Source organism: Aquila chrysaetos, chromosome 3 (genome assembly GCF_900496995.4).
Source record: "Aquila chrysaetos chrysaetos chromosome 3, bAquChr1.4, whole genome shotgun sequence".
NCBI lineage: Eukaryota > Metazoa > Chordata > Aves > Accipitriformes > Accipitridae > Aquila > Aquila chrysaetos.
In genome coordinates, this window is record NC_044006.1 from 14,790,323 (window position 1) to 14,803,706 (window position 13,384).

General features: G+C 47.0%; 1 non-coding gene across 1 annotated transcript; it reads left to right on the top strand.

Moving 5' to 3' along the window:
* Nucleotides 1–13,042: 13,042 nt before the first annotated feature.
* TRNAE-UUC lies at nt 13,043–13,114 on the top strand. Its single transcript has one exon. It is a non-coding gene; the product is annotated as a tRNA-Glu (tRNA).
* Nucleotides 13,115–13,384: the final 270 nt, after the last annotated feature.

Below are 13,384 nucleotides of genomic sequence, written 5' to 3' on the forward strand. Positions count from 1 at the left end.
GAGTCTGGGGAAAAGAGTGAGCTTGAATATTCATGCTGCGGTTGCAAGAAAAGTTGTGCAGAGAATAACTCTCTGACATGAATGACACAACACATCCAACATCTTGTCTGAAGCACTCAGAAATGAAGCTTGAGCGTGCAAGGCATTTTGAAACCTAAATGGGAATGTTTGTGTAAGCTCAGGTGACAGTCAAAGGAGATATGATGCATCTTTGGGGTTAGTTTGATGAAAATGGGCACTTGAAAAGAAATGTGATGGTTGGTTAGCCAAAGGCGAGCGGTAATGTGTGCTAAAAAAGCTATTGTATTGATTGAAACGCATCTAGAAAACATCAGTCTGATGTAAAACATGAGTAATCAGCAGAAGCTAAAGGCTATTTCATAGAGCTCATGAACATGTGTTTTTGAACACCCTTCATTAATAAATCAATGAAATGTTTATGTTGGCAGAGGGTTCAAAGCAGCCTTCGGTGAGCTGCTGGGGGGGACGGCTGTATCTCAGGCTGCTGGAGGTGGTGGCTGTATCTCTGAAGGGGTGATGAGTGCTCAGGGACACCAAGGTCTCCACTGGCAAGTGACCAGCAGTCACAGAGGATGGTGGTCCTGGAATCTGTCATGGACAAGATGCCGCAGAGCACTAATTGCAGATCAAGGGATCTGCCTGCAGTGCCCGGGCTCACTCAGGACCAGCAGCCAGTTCCTGCTGTGCTGTCAGACCCTAGAATGGGAAATTCCTGCACCCCGTCAGTGCAAAGGAAGCTTGATTTCAAAGAGTAAATCCATCACTCTCATCCGGTATCCACTGCAAAGGAGATCTCCAGTGGCCTCTTACAGAGGTCTCCAATCCTGACAGCTCACAGACAGTCAGAGAGATGCCGTGGGTCGTGTGAGACAGAAATTTAGAAGATACATGCGGAACTTGCATGCCTGTCCTGCCAGAGCAACCTATGATGTGGCCCTTAAAAAGAGTATGTTTTCTGATTGACCTTTCACTGCCTCCAGTTGGTGCCTCCATCCACTGGCCCCCTCAACACTTCTGCTGCTGTTTACCTGATGGACTCAGACTGTTTCTGTCCATGGGATCTTCTGTACATCCTGGGGACCAAGTGGGCTCCCTGAGTCCTGAAGGACAGGCAGGACTCCTACCTCTCCGCCACGCTGAAACTGCACAAAACCCTTGGGAGGTTTCACTACAGAACTGACAAGCTGGGTCTGTCCCAAGTCATGTGGGGTAAAGACCCCCTGCCCTGGTGCAGACCCCATGTGAAATTTTTTTGCATAGGAAGCGTTCCTACTGCAGCTGTTCCGCATCCTTCATAGCCCTGGAGCTTGACTTTTGCTCTCCCCCAGCCCAATGAGGTGCCCTCAGTGCTGGCCTGGTCGTCTGGTTTCCCCCCACGGTCACTTTCTTACTAAGTAATTTGTATAAAATCCAGCATCTCTGTCTAGAGCTGGTTTTGGAGGGAGAGGCCACAAGTGAATGATGGGACCAACTTCTTCCCGAGGGCATGTGGTACCAATTCATGGATCCTTGCCTGTGTGAGCTGGAAGCAGGCCCAGCCAAGGTCAGAAATAAAGGTGTTTTCTGGCTACCCTCCTCTCCACAGCACCCACCGCTTGCAGAACAAGGCACCTTTTAAGCACTTTTCCATGCTGCTGAAGAACTCCTGTCCTGGCAGCATTTTTAGCTACTGCATCCTTCCGCTCCTGCGATTTTCAGCCTGTAAATGTGTGTTACAATATGCACTGGTGTGAACTGCAGGTCCCTGTTCGTGCACCTGCCTGCCTGCATCTCCTGGATGCTCCACTCCAAGGGGGAGCAAGGCTGGGAGCAGGCTGTGCTGGTGGTTCAAGAGAGGTTTTAGTGCAACAACGAGGTAGATGGCTTTGGGATCTCGGGAAATATTGCTTTCTCCGTGCCATTAGGTCATGTAGCATGAGCTGCACTGAAGCTTTCCCCCTCCTGATCATAATGCAGGCTGATGGCCCTGTCATGGCGAGAGGCTGTGACGCCGGCTGACTCTGACGTGGCCCTGGGGTGTAACCGTGCAGTGGGTGTGTGCTGTGGCAGGGGTGTCACTGCATCATGACAGTGATGCCATAGGATGCGAGGTCATTGTGGCAAGATGACAATGGGCTGTGACGGCTCCTTCACAGGGACTGGCAGCAGTGACTGGAGAGCTCTGCAACATGATGCTGATGCGGGAGGAGCGTGATGGCACTGCAGTGCCAAGTGGTGTCCATCATCTGTGGTGGGTGAAGAAATGGATGTAACAGGTGTATTGGGTTGTAAGGACCAATCTCCTTCACCAGTGACCTCCTTGTGTGACCATGGGCATTGCTCCAGTGGTCAGCAAATGGTGGGGCCATAGGACCACATCCATGCTGAGCTTGCTTGAAGCAGCTTGAGCCAGCCACTAACACCAGCTCTCCAGCACAGGGTATAGGATGCATGCCCTGAAGAGCTCTTAACGGCTGTGATAAACCTGAGTTTGTAGTCTAAAGTGTGACTTTCCTAAAGATCCTAGAAATTAATGTATACATTAAAATTCACTTTGGTGCTCATGGCTTCATGCCTCTGTGGTGAGCAAACCACGCACTAAGGACTTACGTGTCTGAGGAGCACATCTTAGCATGTCTTCTTCTCCATCTGCAAGCTTGGTTGGTCTTGGCTCAGCACCACAGCCCACCTTGATTTCCTTGGGAGGGGGCTTCCCTCAAGAAGAAATGTCCATGTCCCCGTTCATAGCAAAGATCCACCCCCACCCCCACACATGCTGTAAAGGTAAAACTGAACCACCTGGGTGTGCCAAGCCCTCTGGCTGAAAATAAAGTTGTCCTGAACACCCCATGGCTCCTGGTCAGCTTGCGGATCGTGCAGTCCTCGCCCAAGAGGGAACTGGGAGTCGATGGGAGCCCTGGGAGCGAAGTCCTGCCCATGTGCAAAACTCTGTTTTTCTGACCTTTCACATACGGAAAAGTTCGTGAGGGTGGTTTTTTGTAAAGAGTTGCAGTCCAGTTGCACACATAATGCCCCTTGCAGAGACCACCAAAAGTAAGATACTAAAAAATGAAGCAACCTGACTATTCTTGGCCCTCTCCCTCCTTCTACCTACCCCCAATTTGTACAGTAAAAAATAGGTTTTACTTCAAGAACTATGCATTTTTAATAGATTATATTTACATAATTTTTCTGTTTAATAAGATGGGTTTTAAATGCATTAACTGCAGCATAGTTCTTTCAGACCTTTGGAGAAAAGAAACTACAATAAAGATTCTTGTCTCCTAATGTTCTGGGTTTCAGGCAAAAATTATACTCTAAGATAGGAGTGCTTAAAAAAACCATAGTTCCACTGAACAAGAAAATCCAGTTAGAAAAAACTGTATTGGAAAACATCTATTTGCCCACAAAATAATGTAAAAATAATGAGTCCATATTCCTCTTTGATGTGTGTGGCACATGCTCCTTTAAGGAGAAATTCTGTATTTCAGAGATAGTGTGCATATCGTGGAATGAAACGGTTGTTATGGCAACAACTCTCAAAAGCAAGTACTTAACTGAGAAATGTGTTCCACATAGCCATAGAAAAATGAAAACATGAAAACAGAGACAGGAAGAATGGACAAACAGAAGCAGTATGAGATCGCAAAGCCATTTCTGATTTTCAAGCACACAGAGAAGCAGCACTGAACTAGCTTTGGGGATTTTTTTTTTTTTTTTTTTTTTTTAATTTAAAGCCAAAGTTTAAAGCTGCATCTGATCCTGGAAGGTTTAATATATCTTTTATTTGATGTTGGCAATCTAATAATTAAAAAGTACCATATCATATTAGTCTGTCGTTATTGTTGTGGACCAAAGGATGGGATGCAGTCAGGCTGGTGTTTATTGCTGCTGCATTCAAACAGCACACCCAGCCCAGGGCACAGGGAGCTGGCACCCCAGGCCAGCTGCATCTCCAGAATCCCTGGGATGGCCGGATCCAGCCTCCTATGGCTCGGAGCCCAGGGGTCTGGGATCCCTGCTTGACAGGTCACTGGAGGGTGGTGTAACCATCTGCCACCTCCATGCGGGCTTGTTCCGAGGCTGAACCCCAGACCCATGTGTTGAGCCTGGTCCGTGCAGCCCCTGGACACTCTAAAGCACCATGCAAGAGAGACAGAGAATCCCAAAGCATTGACTGCCCTTGGCATTGCTGGTGTCTTCTCCCATCACATTTACATAGTCTGGTGACCAGACCATTTCCTGGGCTACAAAGAAAACCCCTCTGGTCTGTCTCTACCTGGGAAAAATGTCATTCCTGAGCCCAAATATAGTCATGGATTTAGCCCAGGACAAACAAGCGAGGCAGAAGGTGTTGTGACCAGACCCTGTTTTATTTTGGTATCCATTTCAATATTTCCAGTATGGAGATCTGGACTCCCTCAGCACTGGCAATACCTTCTAACTTCATAATATCCCCCATTTCATAAGGACACACCTAACTTTTGCATGAAGACCTCAAGGCTGGTCCCTGAGCAGCACCGTGCAGCACTGCTCTCTAGGCTGATAACTTTGTTCTGTACAGCCTTCCCTTTAACTGGATCCACATCCACCTTGTAACTCCTGTAACTCCTTCAATAGAGATTTTTCCCAGAATCTCTATTGAAAGACTAATTTCCCATCAGGCTCTGTATGCAATATTTTGTTTAAACCTAGATAGATTAGCTCCTCTGCTCCTCTCTGTTTTCCCATTAAAATGATATTAAATTAGTCTAATGTGATCTACTTTTGATAAAACCTTCCTGATTTTTTTCCTCTCATTTTTTATTTGCCTCCACGTCCTTGGAGGTCCATGTCTCAGTAAAATTTTCTAGGACGAATGGAAGGGCCCGAAACCAGAAAGTTAAGCAGCACAGAAAAACAAATTATTAAAAAAACTCTAGTATTTGAGGTAACCCAAACTGATCCTCCTGATTTCTTTAACTACCCTGTTACATACTGCTACCAAAGCACCTATAGAAATGACAGAGCCATAGGAACTGACTTAGTTGCAAAGTGAAACATGTTGGTGCGTTGGACTAAAGATTTTTACTTTGCAGTTGAGGTGGACTAAATGCATGAGCAGTAACCAGGTGTGCTGCTGCAGCTCAGCTGTTTTCCCTGCATGTCCATAGCCATCCTTACTTTACCTGCATGACTGCCTCTTCCTGGCACTAAAGGTAAACTGTGCTGGAAGCCTGACTTTCTGCAGGAAAACCTGATTTTGTGGTCTGGGGGACTTTGCCCAGCCTTGTTCTGGCTTTGCCCAGCCTCCGCTGGATTTGGGTAGGGTCTAGGATGGGATCCGGCTTGAGTGGTGTTGACTGTGGCCAGTTGCTGCTGCACACCCTGCTGTGACTTACCACACTGAAGCACCCAGGGAGGACGAAGGGTCATCGCTGGTGGGTGGCATCTTCTGTTTAGCGATGGCCAGTGTATCCACAGCTGGTGGGACCCCACAAGACCCATGTCTGTGAGGAAGACCAGCAAAAAGCCTGGGACAAGTGGGGATGGCATAACCTGGCTTCACCACTCCTACCTCCCACTGACCTCCTCAGACCAAATTTCTGAAGGTGTTGGCAATCCTCAGGTTCACATCTGGGGCAGGGCACGTCTCACCCAAGCTCTCTCACTCTGAAGCTTTCCTCTGAGCTATGTGTTCCTCTCCCTCTGCAATCGGTGGGGAGAGGAGGCATCTCCAGAGCACAGGCATCCTAAGATGGTGTCTAAACTGGGAGGCTGACACCCCTTCAGAGCACCCATTCCCCTCCATTGACTTTTCTGGAGCTCATTACTAACCTCAAACTTCATTTAGGAGATAGATGTAGACTGGCTGCACAAGGATTTATCCTGTGTTGTGTGTGACAAGTGAAGGGAAGGATTTCTCAATCTAACCCAGGTCTACTGAATCCTCCTTTGCAAATAAGTCACTTACATGTCCCAAAGGCAAAGCAAGAATTTGTAAATGAAAACTTTTTCAAATAAATCTTTTGTAGGATTTACAAACCTTCTGATCGGATTTGTAACTCCAGACACAGATTTGTATACTTGCTGCAAGATTTGATGGATTTAAAAATCCATCTCTTGACTTGTGAAACAATCCAATGTTTTAGAAACCAGGTAGCTAAACCTAAGACTAAAAGCACACAGCACTTGGGCCTGAAGGTTTAGTGACAGGATTTATACATTAGAACAGGGAGATAATGTAACTCAGGTGTATTAAATCCTGATTTATTAACAAACTCAGAAGTAATAGCTTTACAAATAACTCCCAAGACATTTAAAAGAGCTTAACCCTTACTGTACTAACATTTGTCAGACCGCCACCTCTGTGAATGCCAAGCAATATGTTCAAATATACCGGGTAAAATTCAACTGCACTGCAGACAAGCCCTGCAGCCCCTCTCCCTGGTGTTTTCCTCTTCTGTGGGAGCTGGGAGCAGTTCGTGAGGGTCTGGGAAGGGGCTTCCCCAGGTGCTGCAGACACCCCTGGCATGTTTCTGGGGTGCTTTTTGGCCCCATTGTGCTCAGACACTCATCATGGCTACGTGTCTCTGCCTGCTTGGTGGGATGGGGCCCTGTCGCATCCCTCTCCTGACACGTCCCATTGCCACTGCAGTCTCTCTGCCTTTAGGGTGGTGATGGTTGGGCTTAGAGACCTCTGCTGAGGAGGGCACTTTGGTGGGCTGAGACAGGTGGGGAGAGGGCTGGGAGCATGTGGGGACCAGGACAAGCTGTCTGCATTATTGAGGGCTCTGTGAAAAAAAGACTTTCTGGGGATCATCTGCCTGCATCATGTCTTTCTCCTCTCCAGCAGTCTCAGTTTCTTTCCAGTTACCTCCTATCTAGGCTACGTGGCTTTGAGCTCCTCAGGAGGTGGAGATGGGGGACCTCCACTTTGGGATGATAAGGCAGGATTTCGTCCAGATGTTCAAGCGGTCTATGTGCTCTCATATCTTTAAATCTCTTGGGTTCAGCAATAACCAGAAGCTGATCTGTTCCTGATCACAATCAATTCTGCAGTAATTTTGCCTTTGACAAACCTGTTCAAAGGTAAAGGTTTTCACTGCAGAACCAAGTCTTCTCCATTCATGTTTATGCCAAATGCACCAGCATAACAAAATGGCATTTCCAGAGCAGCTGTAATTTTTAGATAGAAAAACCATAATTACCTGAAGGAGTCTGACAGGGCTGCTAATTCCCCTTTCCTCTTTCCTCTGGTGCCCTATTAGCTTTTGTTTAGCATAATTAAGTTTTCACGGCAGTGGCATGCCCCAGCGAGCAGCATATTTCGGGAGTGCCCTGGGCACTTGACAAGCTCCATGGGTATCCAAACCCTGGTACAGGAAGAGAAGCCGAGGGTGTTTTTAGCTGGTGAAAGAATTCGATGCTGTTTGTGTCCAAACTTGCTTGGAAACAAAATGACCATTCACAACAGCTTGCTCCGTTAATGGTATAAAGTGCACTAGAAAATGATTGTGAAAATAATAGCTACTTCTTAATGAGAAAGCCAAGAGCAGCAGGCAAAGGCCGGAGCACCACGTGCAGGGGGAACTGGAATGGAAAAGGCACTTGACATCTCTTGCGGGTTCAGCTTGCACGAGCAATTAAACATTTTTAAAACTTAACTCTTATTCCCTTTGGTGAGCTTTTCTCTCTTCCTTCTATTTGGCTCTTCTACAAATGGCTGCTCATTATTTTCGGAATGTTTTTCTATCCTACTTTGATCAGGACTGATTATATGTAGCATGGGAGCACCCAGAAACCAGCCACTGAGTAAATGTGGATGAAGCCTTCCCCCCTGCTAAGGTGTATGTGCTACTGCTCTGCCTGCAGTCACTGCAGCATCTCTGAGAATCTCTCCTTGACTTCTCTATGTTTTTAGAAATATATTTAAGATTTGAAGTACGATAGAGATGAAGTATCTGCTGCACTTCCCTTTAGGAGTTTAGCTTTTGCACTGTTCACTTTAGACACTGAAAGGCATCAGGAAAGGTTTTCAGTTTCTCTCCCGAGTTGACTCAGGTTTGTGGTGGACCAAAGCCCTGATTCAATAAAGCATTCAGTCACCTGCTGAACTTTAACCACATCCTTAAGCTCAACTTTATTCAGAAAAGCTCTTAAGCGTGAGATAAAATCCCATGAGTTTTCAATGATTTGGAAAATCTCGAGCGAGGGGGTGGACTGCTCCTTTGTCCTGCCAAAATGCTCAGCAAAGCTCTCAGTGAAGGCAGAACTGGGGTCACTGTCTCTGTGAGTACATTTTTTGTGGTGCTGGGCCAGGATGCAGTTCCCAAGGGTGCTGTGATGGCTGATGCATTGCAGTGGGAGAGCAAAGAGTCTACCCCTCCATCCACCCATCCATGCACCCATGCATCCATCCTGGGCCACTCTGTGTTGAGTCCTGCCCTACACAGGCTTGAACACCATGGTTGCATGGGGCAAGAAGAAGGGCAGTTCTTCTAAACATGGCAGCAGGTAAGGAGGAAGAAGAGGTGGCGACAGCACTTATTGATTTAACCTGGAGCAGCCGAAGAGCCCTTGGGTCACCCATGCATACCCGGCTCCATCTGGACCATCTCCCAGCAGAGAGAGTGGAAACACTTGGACAGATGCAGTGGCTCTGCTGGACGCTGCCTCCGCTTCCATCATCCTTCTCATTATTTAGGTGACCAGAAGAAGGGAAAGGGTTAAAAACAGAATAATTAATATAAGAAGACTGTTCATTACTATAAGACGTCTGTGTATCATTAAATTTCATTTGAGCTTTAATTAGACAATTTTTTTTTCATATAAAAGTCTTTGTTGTGTCAATTAGTTGATTGACTATCATCTGGTTTCTGGGTTAGTGAAACCTGATCCGTTGTGAATGAATTTGTTTATCAGGGAAAAGGGACCAGGGGATGGAAAAAAAATTCAATTAAATGTCAATGTGTGGAGTGACAAGCAGCATTCGATAGGGCTTTTAGTTTAATTGCTTGTATTTCATTAAGAGATGTATTTATCAAGAGAATTCTTCATGTTCAAAAGATCTTGGATGTCTTCTTGTTCGCTTCTGGCTTTTAGGTACTCTTGTAGTACTCAAAAAACATAGAGAACTATTTTTTTAATTAGAAAAAGCACTTTATTGTGATATGTCCCGAGACTGTTACATCACTGACATGCAGTGACAGCCTTTTAATGACATCCACATAAAAATTGCAGGGGACAGTGTGTACCCCTACATCATTTGAAAGGCTATCACCAAAGATCTGCCGCTTCCTCTGCTGTTCCGTGTTCTGTGGCCATGCTGAAAATAGTGTGTTAGTCCTGAAAGTTTGTGTGAGGAGGAAACCATTCAGCTCCCAGCCCTGGGAACATTTTGGAAGGTCTGTTTTAAATCTTTTAAAGGCTGTAAATCCCTTTGGGAGGAATGGTTTTCATTTGTGTTTTATCTGGATTCCAGCTCATCACTTGTGGTTGACAAATAAAAATGAAATAGCCTTTGGTAGGGGGCTGGCAGGCACCCTCATAATACAGCGTGTTTGGCCTGAGCTGGTGTAGTTATATAGGGGCATTGCCTGGAGTATATACAGTCACACTGGAATAATGTGCTGAGAGCACTGAAGTTTATTTTGATAACTTTCTGTTTATTTCTAATCTAGCCTAAAAACTGTGAGTAGATAAGCATGCAGCTGGGTTTGTTTGAGAGATGGCAACAGGATTCCAACAAAGCTTCCAAAATGTTAAATGAATGGTTATTTTCCTGAATGTCCAGGGAAACAGGAGGAGCAGGGAACCCCTGCACACAGAGCATGGTGATGGGGGCTCACCCCCAGCATGCCTGCTGCTGCAGGAGGAGCGGTGGGATGCGGATGCAATGGTACATGCCCCCTTAGTGTAGGACCTCCAGCAACACTGCTCCAAGAGTGAAACATCAGAGCTCAGTTTTACTATTGTAGAGGACTGGCGACTGGATCCATTGGCCAGCAGCTTTTATGAAAAGGAATATCTTTTGACCTGGATGTAGGAAATTACCCGGCCAAGTGATCAATCTGTTGGGTATGGAGGAGAATGGAGCAAAGGAGCCCCTGTGATACCAAGTCCTGCCCTCCACTCATGCAGCAAACCCTGTCGGGTATCAGTTTGGTAAGATGATAAAGCTCCACCTCAAAACTAGTTAAATTCCTTGCCCTTGGGCGATTTTCTTTTCAGATATTGAGTCTTGGGAGCAAGGAGTATCTCTCTGTGGCTTTGTTCAGTGCCCAGCAGAAATTCTGACAGGGCCTCTGGGAGTGTCTGTATGATAAGTAGCTCTAATGAGTACTAATTACACCCAGCACATGGGTGATCAAGATCTTTGTCTGAAACACATCAGTACAGTTCAGCGTTTTCTGCCATGTCTGTATTCTGTGCCCCCATTTGCTTGGAAAGTACAGCCAGGACACTGTCTGTTTTCAGAAACTCATTATTTCTCTTATTCTGTGATGAGAATTCACTTTCAACAAGTTCAGATAAGATGTTGGGAGGCAACGCAAGAAGCAACTGGCAATTATATCCTCCCTGAACATTTTGTCTGCAATGCTATGCCAGCATCACGATGACAACTGGAAAGCCGGGGCTTTTACATGAGCAAACCAGAATGGCATGGCACGGAGAAACACTCCAAGTTGTTCTCTCTGGGGCAAACTATCACTTTACAAATGTACTTGGAGAGACGCAAGGTATGGGCAGAGCAGAGCTGACATGGGTGAAGAGTGTATTTTACCTGAACCTACTGAAGAAGGAAAAATAAAAAACAGACCAACCTTTCCAAGAAGGCTTTGTAGCAGAAGAGGAGAAGGAGGAAGAAGAAGAAGAAGAAGAAGAAGAAGAAGAAGAAGAAGAAGAAGAAGAAGAAGAAGAAGAAGAAGAAGAAGCAGCTGTACAGAGGGAGGCAATACTGCGTGGTGGTGTTTGGGAATAATTATGAAGAATCCTACTCTTCCAATGCTGGACAAGAGCTCTAGAAGAGCAATGGGAGTGTGCTGTGAACATCATACATCTGCATCAGATACTCCTCCATGCTTCCAGCTGGGGTGGGCTTGGCAAACCTGGCTTCATTTTGAAGGCTGAATGAGGCAGCTCAAGGTGTTTAGGTCTGGCCCTACTCAGCACCTCCTTCCCTATGCGGTGGGAGGAGGCACACAGCGCTCATCTTCCCCATCTGCCCATAAGTGGCGATGGTTGCACAGCCATGTTGTGTGGCCTTGCAGCTCAGGAGAACCCCCAAAGGGTTTCTCTGCTGACTTTATGAAGCATGTGGTCCTGCAGGGTGCTTCCCTGTGCTCATCAGAAGCTGGATGTTCAGAGTCAGAGACCACAGGTTTTGATCCCTGGCTGGGCAAGCCATGGTCCTTTTAGATACTTGTGTCTTCATGGATATCCAGACATGGACAGACTGTGCAGGCTGGGCCAGGGAAAGCAGAGGGGCTTGTTCTCATTTGTTTGTTACTGCAAACCGAGTTTTCATTAAAAAAAAAAAAAAAAAAAAAAAATATAAATCTTGTGAAAAATGTCCTAACTGAGAAACAAATGCAAACATAATCACTTACCCTGGAGCAAGACCTGCCTGGATATGCCCATACAAAGTCCCTAGGAGAGGTCCTTAATCCGGGCAGGTGTCTCTGCAGTGTCACACCCAGGTGCCAGAACAGCCTCGTTCCTCTTTGGCAGCATCAGTCAAGCTTGTGGGGTTAACACCTAGGGGGGTTAGCTATTACTTTTTCTGAAAACTAAAAGTATTCTGTTGGGAGAAGAAAGGCTTTCCAGTCATGCTTTCTCAGTATCCCCAGTGAGCTGCTGTTTGTGTGCAGGAGATGGGGCATAATATTGCTGTGGAAGTCCCTGGCCTAGTGGAAAGCCACATGGTGACCATGCAAGCTGACAGCCCCATGGCTTTGAACCAGGACCTCTGGCTCATTAGGCAGATATCATTACCCTGGGTAATGTCTGTACTTAACAGACTTTGTGGCTACTGCATCCGTCTTGGCTCCCATGACAATTCAGAGTGTGCAAAGTTTCCTGGTAAAACATTCAGACCTGCTTCACCCCCTCAGTTTTCGGGGTTTCCCTGGTCAGGGGAAGGAGTGACCACGTCCTATGCATCACCTATTAAGCATCCTCATCCTGTCCTTTGCTCCACAGAAGCTCCTCTGCTGCAGAGCCCATTGAGCTATCTCCTGAGGTCCTGGCGGTGAGCCCATGGTGGAGAGGACTGCTGGGAGGTGCTGTGGGAAGCCGGTTCAGTGTGCCAAGTAGCTCCAGCCCCTCAGCCACAAATGTTTTGTTTCATCTCTAAGTAGCTGAAGAAGTGTGTGCCTATCAGTAAATCTCCATCATCCCAACTGCAGCGTGTTTCCTCAGATAAGGGTGCTGTGTAATGGCAATTATGTTTTCATTTGTTGTGAGAAAACTTAATACGCAGAGTGGCAGAAATGTTATTTATCCGCTGTTAATTATGAGCTACTTACTGTAGGGAATCATGCAAAAACAAAAAAGTGTAATCACATGAAATAAAGGGGAAGCAGCTTGTGCACTTGCCACCATGCCGGGTGGAATTAGCTCCTGCAATGGTCTGCCACCAGTTATCATTAATAATGCTGCATGGCCCCGTGTGTGACCTTGCCTTCAGCTCCGCAGCAGCACAACTCCTTGGGGAGATGGGTGCGAGGGCCTGCGTGCGGGCAGGTGCTGGGGACTGCAATCCAGGGATGCCTAACGCAGCAATACTCCCATGGGACTGGGCTTGCATGAACTCTGCCTGTCCCACCATAAGCTCTGAAATGGGGCTGCAGGAGAATCCCAGCAGAGCCCCAGCTGGATCAAAGAGCTCGGGCTGTTGCCTTTTTTTATGTCGCTGTGTTTTCCCCCTCCAGGCTGTGGGATGCACCAGGGAAGAAAAGGATGGGGTCATGCTGGGGATGGCTGTAGGGCTGCAAGGCCAGGAGCAGGACTAGCTGTCCCTGCAGGTCCAGAGCCAAGCCGGTGGCAGAGGCAGATGTGGTCCCACATGGTCTAGCGGTCAGGATTCCTGGTTTTCACCCAGGCAGCCCGGGTTCGACTCCCGGTGTGGGAAACAGTTGTATTTCATATTGTGCCTGTTTTTGGGCTCCCCAGGACAAGGACGATGCTGTCCTGCTGGAATGGGTCCAACGCAGGCTGCCAAGGTGGCCAGGGCTTGGAGCACAAGACAGAGGAAGGGAGACTGAGGGACAGAGCCAGGTCTGTCAGCCCAGAGAAAAGATGAGGGGAAGATTTCATTGCTGCCTGGAGAGAAGCTCCGGGGAAGATGGGGCTAGGCCCAGACACACACAGCGGGAGGACGAGAGGCACCAGCTGGAGCAAG